This window comes from Malaclemys terrapin, chromosome 15, assembly GCF_027887155.1.
Source record: "Malaclemys terrapin pileata isolate rMalTer1 chromosome 15, rMalTer1.hap1, whole genome shotgun sequence".
In the NCBI taxonomy this organism is placed as follows: domain Eukaryota; kingdom Metazoa; phylum Chordata; order Testudines; family Emydidae; genus Malaclemys; species Malaclemys terrapin.
In genome coordinates, this window is record NC_071519.1 from 8012878 (window position 1) to 8035025 (window position 22148).

The 22148-nt window shown below is 51.4% G+C and overlaps 1 protein-coding gene across 1 annotated transcript in view; it reads right to left on the minus strand.

Annotated features, from left to right (window-relative positions):
• Positions 1-21789, minus strand: part of LOC128823058 (zinc finger protein 501-like) — a 28361-nt gene extending 6572 nt beyond the window's left edge. Inside the window, exon 1 of the mRNA XM_054005121.1 lies at positions 21564-21789. The gene's annotated coding sequence lies outside the window, so the exon portion shown is untranslated. The remainder of the gene's footprint in view (positions 1-21563) is intronic.
• Between the last annotated feature and the right edge of the window lie 359 nt (positions 21790-22148).

Consider the following 22148-nt stretch of genomic DNA (forward strand, 5'->3'; position numbering starts at 1 on the left):
AATCTGCAAGGGCATGATGGAGAGAGGCCACAATAGGGACTCAGATCAGTGCTGCGTGAAAGTCAAAAAGCTCAGACAAGCCTATCAAAAAACAAAGGAGGCAAACGGTTGCTCCGGGTCAGAGCCGCGGACATGCCGCTTCTACACCGAGCAGCATGCAGTTCTACGGGGGGCCGCCACCACTACCCCACCTCTGACCATGGATTCCAAGGCGGGGGTAATCTCATCAGCTACACCTGAGGATTCTGCGGACGGGGACGAGGAGGAGGGAGGACGAGCTTGCAGAGGGCACACAGCACTCCGTTCTCCCCAACAGCCAGGATCTTTTTCTCAGCCTGACTGAAGTACCCTCCCAACCCAGTATCCAAGACCATGGAAGGGACCTCAGGTGAGATTACCTTTTAAAATATAAAACTTGTTTTAAAAGCAAGCGTTTTTTAGTGATTACTTTGCCCTGAGGATTTGGGATGCATTCGCGGCCAGTACAGCTACTGGAAAAGTCTGTTAACGTGTCTGGGGGTGGAGTGGAAATCCTCCAGGGACATCTTCATGAAGCTCTCCTGGAGGTACTCCAAAAGCCTTGCCACAAGGTTTCTGGGCAGTGCAGCCTTATTCCATCCTCCATGGTAGGACACTTGACCACGCCATGCTAGTAGCAAGTAATCTGGTATCATTGCATGACAAAGCCTGGCAGCGTATGGTCCCGGTGTTTGCTGGCATTCAAGCAACATCCGTTCTTTACCTCGCTGTGTAATCCTCAGGAGAGTGATATCGCTCATGGTAACCTGGTTGAAATACGGGAATTTAATTAAGGGGACAGAGGTGGCCGTTCCTACCGGGCTGTTTGCCTGTGGCTGAAAAGAAATCCTTCCCTGCAGTTAGCCAAGCATGGGGGGAGGGGGAGGAATTGGCCCTGAGCTTTTCGCGTTTGGCTAGCAGGCATCTTCCCTGATACCAGCCATGCGGTGGGGGGAGGGATACAGCGATCATCCCTGATAATTCATGGTATGTGTGTGTGTGTGTGGGGGGTAGTTTGGTTTCTGCAGGGATCTTCCCTGATACCAGCCACGCAGTGGGAGGAGGGATAGAGCGATCATCCCTGATAATTCATGGTGTGTGTGTGTGTGCGTGTGTGTGTGGGGGGGTTAGTTTGGTTTCTGCAGGGATCTTCCCTGATACCAGCCACGCGGTGGGAGGAGGGATAAAGTGATCATCCCAGAGAATTGGATGGGGGAGAATTAGTTTGTTTTCTGCTGCTGAAGGTTAACAGGAAAACCGCAGCAGTCAACGGGCTTTGCTTGGTATGTGGGAAAGGAGGGCGCAGAAGGTGAAAGACAATGGCTTACCATGGCCGCATGCAAGCTGAATTCTGCTGCCCGGACCTGCATCTGTGATCTCTAACACCAAAGCCACAGGCACTCAATATTAAGATGGAAAATGCAACCTTGTACTGAAATCACTTGTGCTATGTAATGTGAATAGTTTTGTTCACCATGAAAGACTATAAACATTGTTCTGTAAAATGTATCATTTTAAAAACTTCTCTCCTTTTTTTCATCCCTCCATCCAGCAGCTGCAAATTTTTCAAGCCTCCCTCCTCCGTCCCGAAGGCTATCTCAGATAAGGCGGCGGAGAAAGAGGACGCGAGACGAGATGTTCTCAGAAATAATGGAATGCACCTGCAATGCAAGTGCTCATTTGAATGAGTGGAAGGACACGGTATCTAAATACAGGAAAGATGCCAGTGAACATGAGGTCATGAGGGACGCTTGAGATGAGAGGTGGCAGGCTGCAACGCTGGGGCTGCTGCGTGATCAAACGGACATGCTCTGGCATCTGGTGAAGTTTCAGGAACGGCAGAAGGATAGACTGCCGCTGCAGCCGCTGTATAACCTCCCTCCCCCCTCACCATGTTCCATATCCTCCTCACCCAGACGTGTAAGAACGTGGGCGGGGGAGGCTCCGTGCACCCTCCCACTCCACCCCAGTGGACAGCCCAACCAAAAGGCTGCCATTATATTGAATTTTTTCAGTGGCCTTTTACTTCCCTCCTATCATCCTCCCAAACCTCACCCAGGTTACCTTGTCAGTTCTTTCCCTATGTTTATAATCAATTAATAAAGAATACATGATTTTTAAAGGATAGTGACTTTATTTCCTTTAAAAGCAAGCTGTGATTTAAGGGGGGAGGGTGGTTTGCTTACAGGGAATGAGTCAATCAAGGGGGCGGGTTGTCAACAAACAGAACTTTCACACCGTAGCCTGGCCAGTCATGAAACTGGTTTTCAAAGCTTCTCTGATGCGCAGCGCTTCCTGGTGTGATCTTCTAATCGCCCTGGTGTCTGGCTGCATGTAATCAGCAGCCAGGCAATTTGCCTCAGCCTCCCACCCCGCCATAAAGGTCTCCCCCTTGCTCCACAATCTCTGTGAGTACACAGCAAACAGCAATAACAATGGGGATATTGGTTTGGCTGAGGTCTGAGCGAGTCAGTAACGAGCGCCAGCGACCTTTTAAATGGCCAAATGCACATTCTACCACCATTCTGCACTTGCTCAGCCTGTAGTTGAACAGCTCCTGACTCCTGTCCAGGCTGCCTGTGTACGGCTTCATGAGCCATGGCATTAAGGGGTAGGCTGGGTCCCCAAGGATAACTATAGGCATTTCAACATCCCCAACGGTTATTTTCTGGTCCAGGAAGTAAGTCCCTTGCTGCAGCTGTTTAAACAGATTAGTGTTCCTGAAGACACAAGCGTCATAGAATCATAGAATATCAGGGTTGGAAGGGACCTCAGGAGGTCATCTAGTCCAACCCCTTGCTCAAAGCAGGACCAATCCCATGAACCCTTCCCGGCCAGCCCACGTTGATGTTGGTGAAACATCCCTTGTGATCCACAAGGGCTTGCAGCACCATTGAAAAGTGCCCCTTGCAGTTTATGTACTGGGTATCCTGGTGCTCCGGTGCCAAGATAGGGATATGGGTTCCATCTATCGCCCCACCACAGTTAAGGAATCCCATTGCAGCAAAGCCATCCACTATGACCTGCACATTTCCCAGAGTCACTACCTTTCATAGCAGCAGCTCAGTGATTGCTTTGGCTACTTGCATCACAGCAGCCCCCACAGTAGATTTGCCCACTCCAAATTGATTCCCGACTGACCGGTAGCTATCTGGCGTTGCAAGCTTCCACAGGGCTATTGCCACTTGCTTCTCAACTGTGAGGGCTGCTCTCATTTTGGTATTCTGGCACTTCAGGGCAGGGGAAAACAAGTCATAAAGTTCCAAGGAAGTGCCCTTACGCATGCGAAAGTTTTGCAGCCACTGGGAATTGTCCCACACCTGCAACACTATGCAGACCCACCAGTCTGTGCTTGTTTCCCGGGCCCAGAATTGGCGTTCCACGGCTATAACCTGCCCCATTAACTGCATGATCTCCAAAGCACCGGGGCCCGCGGTTTGATAGAATTCCATGTAAATGTCCTCATCACTCTCGCCGCCGCGCTGCCGTAGCCTACTCCTCGCCGCCTGGTTTTGCAGGTTCTGGTTCAGCATAAACTGCACGATAACGCGCGAGGTGTTTACAATGTTCATGACTGCTGTCTTGAGGTGAGTGGGCTCCATGCTTGCTGTGGTATGGCGTCTGCACTGTTCACCCAGGAAAAAGGCGTGAAACGGTTGTCTGCCGCTGCTTCGCTGGAGAGGGGGGAGGATGTACCCAGAACCACCCACGACAATGTTTTTGGCCCCATCAGGGATTGGGATCTCAACCCAGAATTCCAATGGGCGGAGGAGACTGCGGGAACTATGGGATAGCTACCCATAGTGCAACGCTCCAGAAATCGATGCTAGCCCTGGTACATGGATGCACACTGCTGAATTAATGTGCTTAGTGTGGCCGCATACATTCGACTTTATACAATCTGTTTCCAAAATTCGAATTATATGAATTCAGATTAATACCGTAGTGTAGACATACCCCTAGACTCTGTTTTCGCTGCCAGCAAACACTGGCCCTATCTATGATTGTTATCTGTGTCTCTGAGCCAGCCCTTGAAAGCACGAACACTCCACAGACTATGATGCTGAGATGGGCCAGATAATACCGGGGAGGGCTGAGGGATGGGTTTCCTGTGCAATCTGGTATCACTAAGGCTGGATCTCAAGGCTCCATCTTTTGAAGCTTTGCCCCATACAGAAATGGGCAGTGACTTATTTTACCTCTTTCAGGAGACTGAAGACGACAGACAGACTTTTTGGGGAGAAACAGCTGAGTTTGAGCTGACTGAGGGGGGTCTTTTTGGGCTACAAATTGACATGACCTGATAACCAAGAGGCAAGCTTTTAAAGAAGGTTTTAATACACTTTGGAAATGATCGGGGATTCTCAAGAGGACTGATGGTAAATATGCATTCTAATGCTTTTCTTGCTTCATATCTTTTCCCCATAAGGCACACTGACACGGTCATGGATCCATAGGATCTGTGCAATGCCCTGGCTTTTAAACAGACCTTGGGAGGTGCCCCTTGAGTGCGCTAGACCCCCAAGGGGTCCCACTTTTCCACAAGGATAGGCCATGTAGCTTCAACACCTGAGACTGAGCCTCTGGCTTCAACATTCCTATTTCAACCTGTGAGCTCTGCCAACAGGTCCAGCTGAATGACACTCCTGTTCAGAGACTGTTCGTCAGTCAATGCACAGAGCAAGTTTGTGCTGTGACCCTGGGCAGACTTTTAAAACATAGCAGGGTCTATTAGTCAATTGAAACACAGCATTGGAAAGTCCTTAGCTTAGCACAGAGAAGCAAAGAAGACAATATAGTCCATACTGGCCAATGCCCTTCAGCCACACTGCTGTAGAAAACAGTTTGGTTTCCATTCACTGTGCCTGTCCATTTGTCTTCTCTCCAATAGAGCTCCCTGCATCTGCAAGCCCAGTTCTTCCTGCTCCCAAAAACATAATGAGTCCATAAATGCTTCACTCAGCCAAGGGGAGATCCTCCCGTGGACAGGTGACAATTATTCCCTTGTCTCTGTCGGGTATTCCATTGATGTAGGTTGATCCCAGCCAGTCCTTAACAACCCATTCATATCACCCCATGACAGCTACGTGACAAAACACCTCATGTCTCCTGCTCTTTATAATCATAGCAATACCAATCACAGAGGGAAACTGAGGTGTGTATTGGCATCATAGAAGTATCACCAAAATTCCCACCTCTATCGCACACACACTGCTCACAGCCCTTGGAGAGAAAGCAAAGCACAGGAACTGGATGTTAATCCAGTGAACACAGTGAAGGACAAGCTCCAATCCTCAAACCTGGTCAAAAGGGAGAGTCATATGGGTCCCTACCCATAGAGAGGTGCTGGCTAGAGGCCTGATACTTGAGAGGCCATTCCTTGAGCAGACCATGGAGGCAGGTCAGAGGCTTACCTACCCCAGAACTGTGATATCACAAAAGCACATTTTGGGGAATTAGGAAATCTAGTGACTCAGGTGTAATGGGAGGGAGAATTAAACTTCCCCAGTGTGTGGAAAAGGCTGGGGAAATAAACACTGAAATTCAGGAGCAACAGCCTCTAATTCTTCCAGAAAAGGAGAATGTAAGAAACAAGAACTGGGCCACACAACCTCAGGAGGGACAGGCTCCAAGATCCAAGGAGCCTGGAGGGAAGAGAGCTTGTGGCTGCTGCAGATGAGAGACCGGGGCCAAGAGTCTCTCCAAACTCTCACTCCTGTTGACCCCAACCTGATTTTATGATCTTTGACCTAGTCTCAAGTCTTGTGGGCAATTTTATACTCGCTAGAGATAAAATGTCATTACCAGAAAATTGCTTATTAGCTTGGAATATGCATGGAGGGGCAAGGAGCTGAACATAAATAAATGGGCTATTAAGGGCAGGTCTACACTACAGCCAGGATTGACGCTGAGATCGATCCACTGGTGGTCGATTTTGTGGGTCTAGTTAAGACCTGCCAAATCAACTGCAGATGGCTCTCCAGTCAACCCCTGTAGTCTACCCCGATGCTCTCCCATTGACCCCGCGCAGTGTACACCCTGCAGTAACTCAACCTAAGTTATGTTCACTCCAGCTACGTTATTCACATAGCTGGAGTTGCGCAGCGTAGGTCAACTGACCACGGTAGTGTAAACATAGCCTAAGCTTGCTACAGTTCAGGGCCTTATATTAGGTGGAGGCTTTGTGGGAGTGATTATGCTGAAGTCTGGGATTTACGTGAATAGGCCTCAGGATAAGGAGAGAATCCCAGGTGAGATATTTTGACCCCACATTTTGAAAAACTAACAAGTAGTCACCAACAGGTGCAATACGCCACAGGATTCTGAAAGAAGGGTCGGGCTTTAGCAGTTAGGTTGCTATGCAGTATATCAGCAGTTGGGCCGCATTCATATATTGGAATTATTAATAAATAAGTGATGTAAATCATGAGTATTAATGCTTGATACTTAATTATGGACTTCCCAAAGGCCAAATATGGGTTGGGGCATTTAAAGAAGGCAAACGACTGTTGTTGTGCTCTTGACTTCCCATTAGCTGAGTTTGCAGCTCAGAGCACATGGCAGGAAGGGGATAAAAACCCCATACAGAAGGAACTGATTATCTGTATGCTGCTTGGACTCTCAGGGGCAAAGTTTCTAGGCATAAGCAAGAGATCCCCAGCTGCTTAGCCTGGGTTAGTCCTAAAGAATATGTAGAGCTTGATTATTATAGAAGCTTCTATAACCTTTTGAAATTTAAGACTAACTCGTCTGCATCTATAGGATTACCTGCTTTAACTTTGTAAGCAACTCTCGTTTCCTTTTAAATAAATCTTAATACAGGTTATTACAGGACTGGCTACAAGTGTTGTCTTTGTTGTGAGATCTAGATTCAATTGACCTAAGTGGCTGGTTCTTTGGGACTGGCAGTAACCTAAACATTGCTGTAATTCGTGGTGTAAGGCAGTGGTTTTCAATGAGGGGTCTGGGGCTCCCGGCGGGCCAAGAGCAGTTATCAGGGGGGCTGCCAAGCAAGGCCGGCATTAGACTCACCGAGGCCCAGGGCAGAAAGCTGAAGTCGCAGCACATGAGGCTGAAGTCCGGGGCCCTGAGCCCCACCACCCAGGGCTGAAGCCAAAGCTTAAGCAATGTAGCTTTGTGGGGGCCCCTGTAGCATGAGGCCCCAGGCAGTTGCCCTGCTTGATACCCCCTAACACCAGCCCTGGTTTTATATGCAGAAAACCAGTTATTGTGGCCCACATGAGCTGTGGAGTTTTTATAGCATGTTGGGGGGGCCTCAGAAAGAAACAGGTTGAGAACCCCTGGTGTATGGGACCATCTGTCACAAAGGTAGGCTCCCCTGCATGGTGAGATATATGGGATGACCCAAGGGGCCTGTCGGTGATCCCATGTTAATGCTGTTACAGTGCCTGAAGCGTTTACACTGGATACTTGGTTGGTAAAATCTACATATAGACCTCACAACCAATTTGGGGTTTGTTCCCTGCTTCTTCCCAGTCTGCCTGAGGCTGGTGCTCATGCTCTCGAGTCACTGAAGACAGCGTTACAGAGACTTACGGGTGCAACGCCACCAGCAGCAATTGGCAGCAACGCAGAACAGGCTTTATAGTGCAGTGTGGGCCAAATGGTCCATGGACTCAGTCAAGCCCCAGTTCTCCTCCAGTGCACGTCAGCATCCCGGCAACCTTCAAGGAGGGTCAAGGCTGCCACTCCTTCAGTGATGATGGATCTCCAGCATAGCATCACCCGTGCCCCAGGACCCGCCTTCTCTCCTGAGACAGAGGTGAGTGACAGAGGGTGCACAATGGATCCTGAGGGGAAAGGGATAACAAAACACACCTTCTGGGGGTCACCCTTCAGGAAGTGAAGGTGACAGGCATTGTGATGGCAGTAAAGGGGAAGGGGAGGAAGTGGGAGCAGGAGGGAGCAGCACTCTCAAAGGCAATGCTGCCAGTAAGTCACCCCACCACATCTGGCATGGGGCTGATAGGGGGCCATTCCCTGGGTCTGGATGCCTGTGAAGGGCTATATAATCCCCACGCTGGCATAGAAGGGGTTCAACTGCTGCTTTAGTCTGGACTGGCCCAGCCCCTCCATACCTGCAAACCATGCCAGGACTGGAGCAGGAGTTAACAGGAGAGACCTACTCTACTCAGACGGGAGCAACCCTAGGAAGGGAACTGTCTGTGGAGCATCTCCAGCCCCAAAGAGAGGGCTGGCAACATTTGGGGCTCTGGCCTTCACCGAGGGATCCCCGGAGCTCAAAGGGGGAGGAGGCTGAAACTTGCGCTGGAGACCCAGTAAACTCTGCAGGGGACTGAGATGCTCCCAGGGCCCCCAGAAGTAAGAGGGGCCCATATCCTGATGGGATCTGTCCACAGTCCCGCCCGCCCCCGTTTCTTTTCTTTCATTCCTTTATTTACCCTTGTTTGCCGACAGTCGGCTCTTTTGCTGTTTCACCTGGTACCCCGAGAGAGGAAGAAGGTGCCCCAAGGCCTCAGCCAGAGGGTGGAGCCCTGACACACTAGAAGGACATGCCCCTGTACCACCCCTGGGGCAGGGTGTGTGACGTTATTGACATAATCTGGGATCATATAGAACATGGTTGCAACCAAGGTCCTGTAGTGGCACCAAATCTTGCATAAAGGAGGGTCAAATGAGGTGTCTAAGACAAGGTTAGGGTTTGCTGGTTATAATTATGCTGTCTGTATGTGTGTATCAATTTTGTAGTTGAAGTTGTGAATATTGGCTCTATACTGTCTGTATTTCAAACTTATGCTATGCTGCTGGGTGATGTCCCAGACGAGTTGGTGTTAGCTCTGCCTAGCCTGCTTGATGGCCCATTAAGGACCATCAGCTATACAACTGACCCATGGAAAGAAGGCAAATACACCTTGTAACTCAGCAAAGTATGCAGGAACTTGCCCATGTGACTCCAGACTCCATTTTGCTGTAATTTTCCACAGTAAAAACAAAGTGGTGTTCTTACACCTGGAAAAGACTATATAAGGCTGATGCCTCATCTCCATCTTGTCTTCAATCCTGCTTCTTACCTCTGGAGGGACTTTGCTACAAACAGAAGCTCTACACAAAGGACTAATGACCCATCCCAGCTGGGGATGTTCTCCAGAGACTTGATTTGAACCTGCAGTTTATTCTATCTCTGCTACAAGCATGAACCAAGAACTTTGCCATCACTGTATGTAATTGATTCCATTTAACCAATTCTAACTCTCATCTCTATCTTTTTCCTTTTATGAATAAACCTTTAGATTTTAGATTCTAAAGGATTGGCAACAGCGTGATTTGTGGGTAAGATCTAATTTGTATATTGACCTGGATCTGGGGCTTGGTCCTTTGGGATCAAGAGAACGATTTTTCTTTTATTGGGGTATTGGTTTTCATAACGATTTGTCCCCATAACGAGTGGCACTGGTGGCGATACTGGGAAACTGGAGTGTCTAAGGGAATTGCTTGAGTGATTTGTGGTTAGCCAGTGGGGTGAGACCGAAGTCCTCTTAGTCTGGCTGGTTTGGTTTGCCTTAGAGGTGGAAAAACCCCAGCCTTGGGCTGTAATTGCCCTGTTTTTAGCAATTTGTCCTGAATTGGCACTCTCAGTTGGGTATCACCAGAACCAGCATTGTTACAGTTACACAAAATACCATGCTGCCCGCTAACTCTTTAACAGGCTACGTCTACACTACCCTGAATTGGCGGGTAGAAATCGATCTCTCGGGGATCGAATTATCGCATCTCGTCGGGACGTGACATTCGATCCCCGAATCGACGCTTGTACTCCACCAGCGGAGGTAGGAGTAAGGGCCGTCAACAGGGGAGCCGCGGAGGTCGATTTGCTGCCGTCCTCACAGCGGGGTAAGTCGGCTCCGATACGTCGAATTCAGCTACGCTAGTCGCGTAGCTGAATTTGCATATCTTAAATCGACCCTCCCCCCCTGTAGTGAGGACGTAGTTTCAGTTGGGTCCCACCAGAACTGCATCGTCACAGGGGACAATTGGACTCACAGAGGTGCACCCCAGAAGGCCTGAGCCCCAGCAGTTTGGCACCAGTTTGATGGGCTATCACTGGGTGCTGCCAGCAGCCTGGCACATGGAGTAGATACGGGGTGGCCTGGGGAGCAGGAAGCGGGGCAGCATCCCAGACAGCACACCGAGAAGGGAAATGGAGAGGGGACGAGGGGCACTGCAGTGAACTCAGCACCTGTCCTGAAGGCCATTGGCAGAAATTTGTCCTGTCCCTGGCCTAAGGGGGTCAGACAGTGACACAGAGATTCCTCGGCAAAGGGTCACTTGGCCTTTGCCAGCAGCTCTCACCTGAGACCTGACAAACCCATCACACCAAACATCTCTTGGAGGATGGTCACATGAGGTGTCTACAGAAAGCTCATAACTGGCCAAGACTCAATGACAGATTAATGTATGGGTCACATGTAAGGAACAAAGCATTTATATTGAAAATCTACTCTATGGACTTGGAATGGAAAATCAATCACTGAGAGGTAACAGGCCCCGGGATTGGCCCATCCACCCAAGAGGGAGTCGTCACTTCTCACTAGTCAGCTGGCAAGGTAATGCAAGGCTCAAGTGACCAGCCTTGCTCCCTCCCAAACTATCCATGGAAAACCATCGGGGCACCACCAAACACCTGGAACTGGGGCGGGAGGGGGAGGGGGGAGCTGAAGGCAACATAAATTTAATCATCCCAAATCCAAAATATGAATAGTTTAAAGGCACATGTCACCCGTGTATGGTGTGGAGGGGCAGGCCAGAGTGTATGGGGGAAGGGGCCTGTTTGGAGGAGGGGCAGACTGGGCGGAGCTAGGGCATAGCTGGACCAGGGGCAGGGGGCCCAGCTCAGGCTACATCACCAAGGTGGCATGTGCCAGACCATATGCTGCTGCTGCTGCCTGTAATACGTGTGCAGCAGCCTAGGGCAGGAGACAGCTACTGGCTCCTACAGCGCCCAGAGAGGACTGGAGGGGATGGACAAGAAGGGGAGGCCGAGCTGCAAACGGTGGCAGGAGGAGGAGGAGGTGAAGGAGAGAGACATTTGTAGCATGACCATTATTCCCACTGCACCATAACAGAAAGTACAGGAGAGGGGAGCAGCACTTCAGAATCACCCAGCAACTACGCGGTGAGGGCATTGGATGGGGACTATTCCTGGCTCTGCCACAGGCCTGCTGGGTGACCTTGGGTAAGTCATTGCACTTCTCTGTGCCTCTGATTGCAAACTTGTGTGAGACCCACAACTGCCTATAGGGCTGCTAACTCCTCCCGCCAACATTGCTCTGTGCAAAAGTTAGGAAATTCACTTACAAAAAACTTTATGAACGCAGGAGTTAAGGTTGCCCGGAGCTGTCTGGTGCCCCTCCAGAACAGACATCAGCAAAACTCAAACTTGTACTAATCAGGAAATGCAGAGATAAGGTACACACCAATGTAATCCTAATTCTGACCCACGTGAGCAATGACCCTTTCTTTACTCCTACAACACACCTGTGTGTGATAGGCCATTTGAGATAGTGCCCATCACTAAAGTACTAGGGAAAATGAATACCATGGCACAGAATCAAGCACTTTATCTTTGCTAAGACAGAATTGGGTTTTAGGTGAGCTGCATTGTACAGGAACTACTGACACCTGTTCTACACTCAGACACTGAGCCTGCTCCCCAGAAACAGCCGCACACTTGGTCAATTGAACTCCTCTTCACCCCTTTTTACAACTCTTTCATCCTTACTCACAGACGTTCCAGCTAACATTCTACATTCACTTACCCATCGTTAAGCACAGATTGCTCCCAGATCCCATCTCACTGCTGACCATTCCCATGGCAAACAGTCCCATTTCCTCCTGACAATATGCACAGCTCAGTGCAGAAACACCACAGACTGGAAGCTCAAGGTACACATGCATCTCTTTCCTTTCATTGCACACGTGGGACTCAGACCCAGATCGTCTCATATCACAATCACGCTTCCATCAAGCTGTTCTAACACCTCTACCTTTCAGTGCAGCTACACCTAACACAGGGAGTGCAGGCAGATACCGCCCAGTGGCTGTTGCCAGCTCCAGGGGGCAGAGTTAAGGTTGCATTGGCATGTACATTAGCTCTGTATTTTTGAGTTTTTGGAGGTTTGACTTTTGCAGGGCCCAACATATTGCTGGGCAACCTTACCTCGGCATTAATGAAGGTGTCAGTGACTAGATGAATGTTCAGCAAATACACAGAAAGTGATGGCTCCCCATCCCTACCTGCCATTCACACAGGCAGCGAAGCCCTGGGCAAGGCAACTTGTAGAGGCAAAGAAAAGGGGCTAGAGTCAGGAAGGGGTAGCAGCGAGGGAAGACCGGCAGCTGACAGTTGGAGAGTGAAGAGGTTCGGGATATGGTAAGGGGGCAGAAGCGGCTGGGACTGGGTAACCTGGAGCTGGGCAGTCTCCATGTGGGACCACATGCTCCTCCTGTGCCCCCTTCCACACCCTCTTGTGAGTAGAGAATGACCACCCTGTCCCCACCCCCAGAGGCAGCCGTGTCTCAGGACTCTCCCAAGTTGCACCCACTAACTCTCTTCCCATTTGGGGTATAGCTCAGGGCAACAATTTCCCACCAAGATGAACCCAGCTTACTGCTGGCTGTTCTGGTGCCGCAGGGGCCTCTGGTGGGTGAAAGGCAGAACTGCAGCACTTATCAGGCAGAATGTATCTTCTTCAGGCAAAAATAAATAAATTTTGCGCTGGATGTGAATTCTGTGCATACACAGTGGCACAGAATTCCCACGAGTAACTCACACCCTGCACATTACATAACCTGCTCATTCCCATCTCTTCTCCCTATGTCTCCGAGGCCCAGAGCTGCTGCTGTCATTAATGCACACAGGCTTTCACTCCCGTCAGTGCTGGCAAGACCCAATCCAGTGACAGGACTGAACCCTTATTTTCCCATCACATGGGACAGTCTCAGCTGAGGGGGAGGTGAAAGTGGGAGGGGGTACAAAGGGAAAAGAGTTGTTGCAGCCATGTTGATCCCAGGATATCAAAGAGAGGGATTTTTAATTGGTTCTAAAAGAAATGATCTCACCCACCTTGTCTCGCTGAGATCTGAAAGTGGCAGAAGGAGACAAACAGGAAGACAGAGCTCAGGACTCTAAACCAAACATTTATAAGCCTCTGGAAGAAAGTACATTTCCCTTCTGCGCCTGGGTATGTTTGTGTCCTATATGAGGGACCACCCCATTCCTCTCACAGCAGCAAGGGGAGACTGCAGCCAGTCCCTGATGGTCCTTCCGCATCCTGGGATGTGTGTTGTGAGGAAGTTTCTGTGTGATGGGTGCATGGGCGGGGTCCCCAAACAGCTGGATCCATCTGCAGATTGGAGAGCCAGGGCAACCCCAGCACAGCATGGTGGCTGTGGGCAGGGGTAGCCGTTCTGGAGCTGGGCCTCTGCCGCCTCTAGGTCCCATGGCAGATGGCTCTGGCAGCATCAAGTGGGTCCATCACTGCAGGGGAAGGTTGGGGTAGTGTCTGAGATCGGGGTGAGGATTGCGGGGTGGGGGGTCCATGCCCAGGAATGGGGGATGGAATTCACCTCCCCACCCTTCTGCAGAGCCCAGAAACCAGGGATTTATCCAGTGAAGTGAATTTCACTCTGGGTGACTTTGAGCCAGCCACAGAAAGATCCTCCTGCATTAGGTTCCACACTGGCCCAGGAGTTTACTAGTACTCCCTCCCCAGACTCCCCGCGGCAGCCAGGGATAATTAGTGGGTTATAGGAATTAGAAAATGAAAATTCATTAAGAACGATGATATTTGTGTGTTTATTATTAAATCCCCAGACACCTACCAATCCCCATCCTTCTTCCGATGAGCTATAAATATCTAAGGGACTCAGCTACTGATCCTGCAGTGAGTTCCTGCCCCTCCCCACTTTCTATAGCAGCACTTTTAACAACAGGCCAGGGAAACATGGAAATACTTTCAATCAAATTCCAGAGCATGCACAAGTTAAAATGAAACCAAGGTTCCATCTCTCCAGGGACCTGGCCCCTAGTGCAAAATAATTGACACTCACCAGAAATCTGAAATGGCCACTTCATAACGGATAGAATGTTATTTATCTATTGACTTCAGGGAATTATCAATAAAAGAAACAACCCAGTGAAGGTGATACTCTGAGAGAGAGATCTCATGTGTCTTTACAAATCGGTATAATCTAATCTGGGACTTTATAAACTAACATGCCTTATTCATAGCCCTATGGCGATTGCCTGGTGTCACTACAGGGAAGAATTAAGGTTGGGTGCCTTAGCTGTGAAATTCCATCCCCTATCATATTGCGATTGCTGTTCAGTGGGTTTAGCAACATTCATTTTGTCGATTTCTTTTTTTTTAAATTTCAATAGATGATGTATTTATTTTAAGCCCTTTTTTCAATGCTTACGATTTCAACGTTCAGAGCTGTGGGAAGTTATGGGGGTCATCAGACAACAATTATTTAATTACAGTAAATGAGATTCCCAAAGCCAAATCTTTATAACTGTTCAAACACAAATTGTCAATGTCACATGCAAAATATAGTGTAAATATCCTTAAATCAAACTCTACTTTCTCCAGAAGCATTTCTGTATTTTACCTACATAAATATTTTTTCATCTGTGTGTGTGTGTGTATATACAGAGAAATCAACATTTACTGCAATTTATTAATAAAAATCCAATCTTTTCAAGTGTACTTTTAACTAACTAAATACTTTAATTCTTTCACTTCCGGGACTGTAGTGCTTCCTTTGAGGATAATTACATCTTCCCTGTGATGTATTTTACTCTCAGTACCGTTACCCCATTGTGATGTAGCTCCTGTCTGGGAGCCCTGCTGAGGCCAGTGGCATTATGATCAGAAGGTGACACACTGACATACGGGCAGAGACACATGGGGGAGGGTGGAGGATGAGGTAACATGGAGGTTACCAGGGTTGAACATGGCCCTACAGAGTGTGGGGAGCAAACTCACTCTCTTATCTTGAGACTACTAAATACGATCCACCGCACCACTCCTGAAAGACTGCAAGCCTTGGCCGGTGTCATGCTGCCTAGAGAGCAAACACCTGACGAGCCCTTTCGCCCTAAAATCGTTTTTGGCTCTTTAACATTGCTTTATGCACCACACCAGAAAATGCTACAGGTAACCAGGTAATTACAGCAGACCTTCACTAGGTATCGTTTTCAGCTTTGCAATTATTAGATCCCATTTAAAAACTGGAACTGAAATAACCAAAGCAAGTTAAGAAGAGAGTGGCATCGGGCATAGGTGGGGGTAAAACAATAAAGGGAAAGAACTGACTATGGGAAAAGGAACATCCCAAACTATCAGACCCCGGGGCCCCCAGTGTGATGCGGCCGTGAAATAGGTGAATGCAGTCCTAGGTTGCATCAGGCGAGGTATTTTCGGTAGACCCAGGGAAGGGTTAGTACTGTTATACAAGGCACTGATGAGACCTCATCTGAAATACTGTGGGCCATTCTGGTCTCCCATATTTAAGAAGGATGAATTCAAACTAGAACAGGTGCAGAGAAGGGCTACTAGGATGATCCGAGGTATGGAAAATCTGCCATATAAGAAGAGACTCAAAGAGCTTGACTTGTTTAGCCTAACCAAAAGAAGGCTGAGGGGAGATATGATCGCTCTCTACAAATACATCAGAAGGATAAATACCAGGGAAGGAGAGGAGTTATTTAGGTTAAGCACCAGTGTTGGCACTAGAACAAATGGATATTGGCCATCCACAAGTTTTGGCTTGAAATTAGGCAAAGATTTCTAACCGAAGTGAAGTTCTGGAACAGCTTTCCAAAGGGAGCACTGGGGGCAAAAAACCTAACTGGCTTCAAGACTGAGCTCGATACCTTCATGGAGGAGATGATATGATGGGACTGCCTACAATGGCATGTAGCCAGTCTGCAACTGCTAGCAGCAAATATCTCCAAAGGCCGGTGATGGGACACTAGATGGGGAGGGCTCTGAATTACTAGAGAATTCTTTCCCAGGTGTCTGGCTGCTGGGTCTTGCCCACGTGCTCAGGGTCTAACTGATTGCCATATTTGGGGATGGGAAGGAATTTTGCCCAAACTCAGATTGGCAGAGACCCTGGGGTTGTTTTTTTTTTGCCTTCCTCTGCAGCATGGGGCATGGCATGGGTCATTGCAGGTTTAAACTAGTGTAAATGGTGGATTTATTTGTAACTTGAAGTCTTTAAATAACGATTTGAGGACTTTGTTAACTCAGCCAGAGGTTAGGGGGCTATTACAGGAGTGGGTGAGTGAGGTTCTCTTGCCTGCGATGTGCAGGAGCTCAGACTAGATGATCATGAATTTCCCTTCTGGCCTTAAAGTCTGGGAGTCTATGAACTGTGCCTTGCGTTGCAGACACTGGTGGAGATCAGGTCCCCATCGTGCTGCGCATGAGAGAGAACCTGACTGAGATCAGCATCCCATTGTGCTGGACACTGCACAGACAGAGAGGGACAGTCCTTGCCCCAAAGAGATCACAATCCAAGTAGACAATGGGTAAGAGGAAAATAGAGAGGGGCTGTAACTTCCCCAAGGTCACCAAGCAGGTCAGTAACTCCAGAGCCCCGACACCTGCAGCCTGGAAAGGTCCCCAGACCCCATTGTATTAGGCTGCAGGAAGAGGTGGTTTGCCAATGGAGGCACAGGCTGTCTTGGCAGGGCAGCTCAGCTGCCGTCCCTGCACACAGCTGGGGGTGTGTGTCCTGGGTCAGGAGAAGTCAGTGTCCAGTCCTGTGCTCCTGGCTCACACCTCCAGCTCTCACTGCTGCCCCTCCGTTACCAGCTGCACTGTTCAGTCAGCCCCAGGCCTCAGTGAGGTCACTGTCCCCCCGCACCCCAAACCTTCGAACTGGGACATGGTGCACCAGTGCCAATCAGAGTGCACTAGTGTAAATTCTGTCTACACTAAGGGTTTGCACCAGTGCAGGGGCAGGCAAACTTTTTGGCCTGAGGGCCACATTGGGCTTCCGAAATTGTATGGAGGGCCGGCTGTGACTCCCCAAACAGCCAAGCGTGGCCCAGCCCCCCCCGACCCCCTCCCCCGCTTCTCGTCCCCTGACGCCCCCCTCCCCGGGACCCCTGCTCCATCCAACCCTCGCGCTCCCTGTCCCCTGACCGCCTCCGGACTCCCCACCCCTGACTGCCCCCCCGCCGCCCCATCCAATCCTTCCTCTCATTCCTGATTGCCCCACACGGGACCCCTTCCCCATCCAACCACCCATTCTCCCTGTCTGCCCCTGGAACCCCTGCTGCTGACTGCGGCCTGCCACCCCATCCAACCCCCCCTCTTTTCTGACTGCCCCCCCAAGGACTCCTACCCCCATTCAATCCCTTGTTCCCCGCCCTCTGACCGCTCCGACCCCTATCCACATCCCCGCCCCCTGACCGCCACCCCAAACTCCCCTGCCCTCTATCCAACCCCCCCTTCTCCCTGTCCCCTGACCGCCTCCAGAAGCCCTGCTCCTGACTGCCCCATGCCACCCCATCCAACCCCCCGTCCTTCCTGACTGCCCCCCAGTCCCCACCCTCTGACCGCCCCAAACCCTATCCACACCCCCGCCAACTGACCACCACCCCGAACTCCCCTGCCCTCTATCCAACCCCCCCTGCTCCCTGCCCCCTTACCAGGCTGCCTGGAGCACCAGCGGCTGGCGGCTCTACAGCCACGCTACCCAGAGCACCAGGACAGGCAGCGGCGCCGCCTGGCTGGAGCCTTCCATGCCACCGCGCAGCACAGAGCACTGAGTCAGGCCGCAGCTCTGCAGCTGCGCTGCCCGGCAAGAGCTCACAGCCCCGCTACCTAGAGCACTGCGCCGGCAGCGTAGTGAGCTGAGGCTGCGGGACAGGGGGAGCAGCAGGGGACGGGACGGGGCTAGCCTCCCGGGCCAGGAGCTCAGGGACCAGGGTCCCACCCATAGTTTGCCCACCTCTGCATCAGTGCCTAAAACACCAGTGTGGCAGAGACCTTCAGTGCCCAAAACAGCAGTACGGTGGCACTAGAACTGGGATCTATTTCTAGCTCTGTCACGGACAACCTGGGTGACCTTGGACATGTCAATGTTTCTCCTCCCAACGTTAGTCTCTTTACCCAGCTGCCCACTCACTGGGGTCTCCTCTCTCCAGAGCTGCTCACCACTCAAATCTGTGTGGTGTCCCCAGAGCTAAGGTTGTTACACTCTGGAATAGTCTTACAAGGGTGGCTGGGGAGTCTCGTTCCTTGGAAGTTTTTAAGAACAGGTAGGACAAACCTCTGTCAGAGATAATCTATATATACTTGGTCCTGCCTTGGCAGGGAGAGCTGGACTTGATGACAAGTTGAGGTCCTGTCCAGCCCTACATTTCTATGATGTATACATATAAAAACACAACATACAGAAAAAACCCCACCACAACATAATGTCAGGAAATTCAGAAAAACAACAAAAACGAAAAAACTACACTCCACAGCATAAAATGACACAATACAAAGGAGAAGAAAGCAACACAATGCAAACTAACACACCTTAGGACAAAAGTACACAACGCAAAAGAGCTCAACTCAAACCAACACCAAACAAGCTGAGGCAAAACAATGCACCATAAAACTATGCAGCACAGCATGGGGCGATCACAGTTCCAAATGGCACCATGCAAAACAGCTCAGCGTAGAACACGACAGCACAAAAGAGAATGATTTCAATGTATGCATGGAAGGGATCTTGAGAGGTCGTCTCCTCAAGCCTCCTGTGCTGAGGTAGGACCAAGTATCCCTAGACATTCCCAGACTGGTGTACCTCTAACCTGGTCTTAGAAACCTCCAATGAGGGAAATTCCACAGGCTCCCTTGGAAGTCAATACAAGGCAAACACAGCCCAAAACAACGCTGTACACGCACACGCTGGGCTTGGGATTAAGGGGAGAGGCCAGAATTCAAACAATCTGGGTTCAGTTCCCAGCTCTGCCCCAAATTCTCCATGCAAACTTGAGCAAATTACTGTACTTCCACTCTCTGAGCTTCAGTTTCCCCCTCTGTAAAATGGAGAGACACCTCCCACCATTGGCCTATTTAGCCTTTGAGCTTTTTGTGGCAAGGACTGTCACTGTGGGCATGTCTACACTGCAATTAGACACGGGCGGCTGGCCCATGCCTGCTGACTTGGGCTCACACGGCTCAGGCTGCGGGGCTGTAGATATCCTATCCTATCTCCTAGAACTGGAAGGGACCTTGATAGGTCATCAAGTCCAGCCCCCTGCCTTCACTAGGAGGACCAAGTACTGATTTTGCCCCAGATCCCTAAGTGGCCCCCTCAACGATTGAACTCACAACCCTGGGTTTAGCAGGCCAATGCTGAAACCACTGAGCTATCCCTCCCTCCCTGTTCCAGCTTGGGCTGGAGCCAAATGTCCGGCACCCTCCCACCTCGCAGGGTCCTACAGCCTGGCTCCAGCCCGAGCCCAGACATCTACACTGCAATTAAACAGCCCCTTCACCTGAGCCCTGTGTCAGCTGCCATGGGCCAGCTGGGGTTTTTAATGGCGGTGTAGACATATTCTTGGTATCTGTTCAGCACCTGTCACAATGGGGACCCTGATTTTGGTCAGTGTCTGTGCAGAGTCCTGCACAACATGGGGCCTGATCTCAGTCGGGGGCTCTGCAACTCCCGGCATTACTGGATCCCTGATTTTGTTTGGGGTCCCTGCAGCGCCTGGCAAAATGTGGAGCCAGGATCTCTGTCAGGGACTGTGCAGTGCCCAGTACAGTGGTGGGGCGTGATCTCGGTCGGGGTCAGTGCAGTGCCAGGCCCAGCACAATGGAGGCAGCAATCTGGGCTTGTCTTGCACTGCCTGGCACAAGGAGAGCCGTGATCTCGGTCCAGGTCTCAGTTTTACCCGGCACAATGGGGGCCCAGATCTCGCTCGGGGTCTCGGCGGCGCCCGGCAGAACGGGGCCCAGATCTCAGTCGGGGTCTCGGCGACGCCCGGTGGAACGGGGCCCAGATCTCGCTCGGGGTCTTGGTGGCTCCAGGAACAACAAGGTCCCTGATTTTGTTTGCCATCTCTGCAGCACCTGGCACAATGGGAACCTGATTTCACTTCGTGTTGATGCAGGGCCTAGCACAACAGGGGCCTGGAGCTCAGTCAGGGTCACTGTAGCACCCGCCACAACAAGGTCCCTGCTCTCTGTAGGGGTCTGTGCAGTTCCTGGCACGAATGCCCCAAACTCGGTCAGGGTTTGTGCAGTGCCCGGCACACTGGGGCACCTGATCTCAGGCAAGGCCTGGGCCACGCTCAGGACCATAAGAACCTTGATCTCAGTCAGACACCCGGGGAGAAAAGCAGGAAGATTTTCAAGAATTTGATATCAGAATTTCAGACCTGAGAAGAAAATGGAGCACAAACTAAATATTTGCCAATATAAGAGAGAAGCACCAACATCTGGGGAGATTTTATGTCACCATTCAACAGTTCAAGAGAAAAGAGGGGAAATTTGAGGGGATTATACAGTGATATTCAATCAACAACAGAATGGGACGGATTCTTCTTGCCTCACATTCACAGGGCCAGGAGGGAGCCCTGGGTGATGTGGCTTTCACAGGGGAAAGGAGTGGGGCTGGAGTCAGAAGGTCACTGGATGTGGGGAGGGGCTGGTTATGGGGTCTGGGAATGTGACTAGCAGGGGGGAGGGAAGTAGGTGGGACTGGGAAACCTGGGGCTGGGCCGTCTCCATGGGGGCCGTTTGCTCCTCCCTTCCCTTCCTGGGCTTTTCCATGCCCTGTTGCCAGCAGAGCATGGCCCCCCAACCCAGCCCAGCGTATCCCTGTCTCAGGGCTCTCCCAGCCTCTGCCCATTTCAGAAATCACTCAGCAGATCGATTTCCCTCCTAAACAAGGACAAATCACTGCAGCAAAAAATGGGGGGCAGAAGTCACCCCAAACCTGCGATTTGAACACTGGCCATTGGCGAAGTGGAGGGAAAATGGGGCACAATCGGGGGAGAACAGAGACCTTATCGGGGATTTGAGAGGAAAGGGGGGAGTCACCCTGGATGTGGCTCGTTGCTCTCTAGAGAGAAACGGGGAAGGTCTGGAGAGGATGGGGGGTCCCCACGGGAGGGGGCAGCGGTAAATCCGAGGGGATCTCAGCCCCCCCCCCCCTTCTCTCCCCGCTCCTCGGGGGTCACCTGCTCTTCTCCCCCCCCCATGTCCGGGCTGCACAGACATTTTCCATCCGCCCCTTTCCCAGGTCTCCCGCCCCCGCCCGGCCCCACGCAGGGACCCCAGTGGGGGCTGGTTCTCCCCCGTGGGGCCCCAGGGCAGAGCCTGGCCGGGCCGGGGGCGTTGGGCTCCTGCGGGGACAGCAGCTCCGAGCCCCCCGCGGGCGCTGCCCCAGGGAGCAGATCCCGGCGCTGCGAGATGCCGGGTCCCCCCCACGGACACTGGGGCAGAGTCACCGCCCGGCCCCGCCCCCGGGGCTCGCTCCGGTACCTGGAGGCTGCAGCGCCGCAGCGGGGCGGGCAGAGCCCGGGGCGGCCCCAGCGGGAGCAGGGCGCGGGCCGGGCACGGGGGGGTTAATGGGTCTCCCCGGCACAGACCCTCCTGCTCCGCCCGGCCCCGCAGCGCCAGGGAGCAGCAGCGGGTGAGCGCTGCCTCTGCGCATGCGGGACTTGCCCCCGATCTGCGCATGCCCAGAGCTCGAGCGGCACAAAACCCTTCTCCGGCCACGGGAGAGGCTCCAACGGCCCCGCACGAGCCAGGCAGAGCCGCAGCGTCCCGGACGCGTTCGCAGCCCGGCTCGGCCTCGTCCTTTTCCCCTCCCTATGTCACTTCCGCTCCCGGAAGCGTCAGGAACTACACCTCCCAGCGAGCCCCGGAGATCGCTTCCGCCCTCTTCATCTCAGGGAAGGGAGGGTTTCAGCAGCTGTTACTGCGCATGCTCCTTTCCAGCCTCATTCATCCTCCCCTCGCTCCCGGTTAACGTCACTATCGGTGCTGCTGCCGTTGTATCAGCACAAAGTGCTGCCCTCCCCTTTTGCTACTGGGAGCGGTTTCTGCCACGCAGCGTAGCAGTTT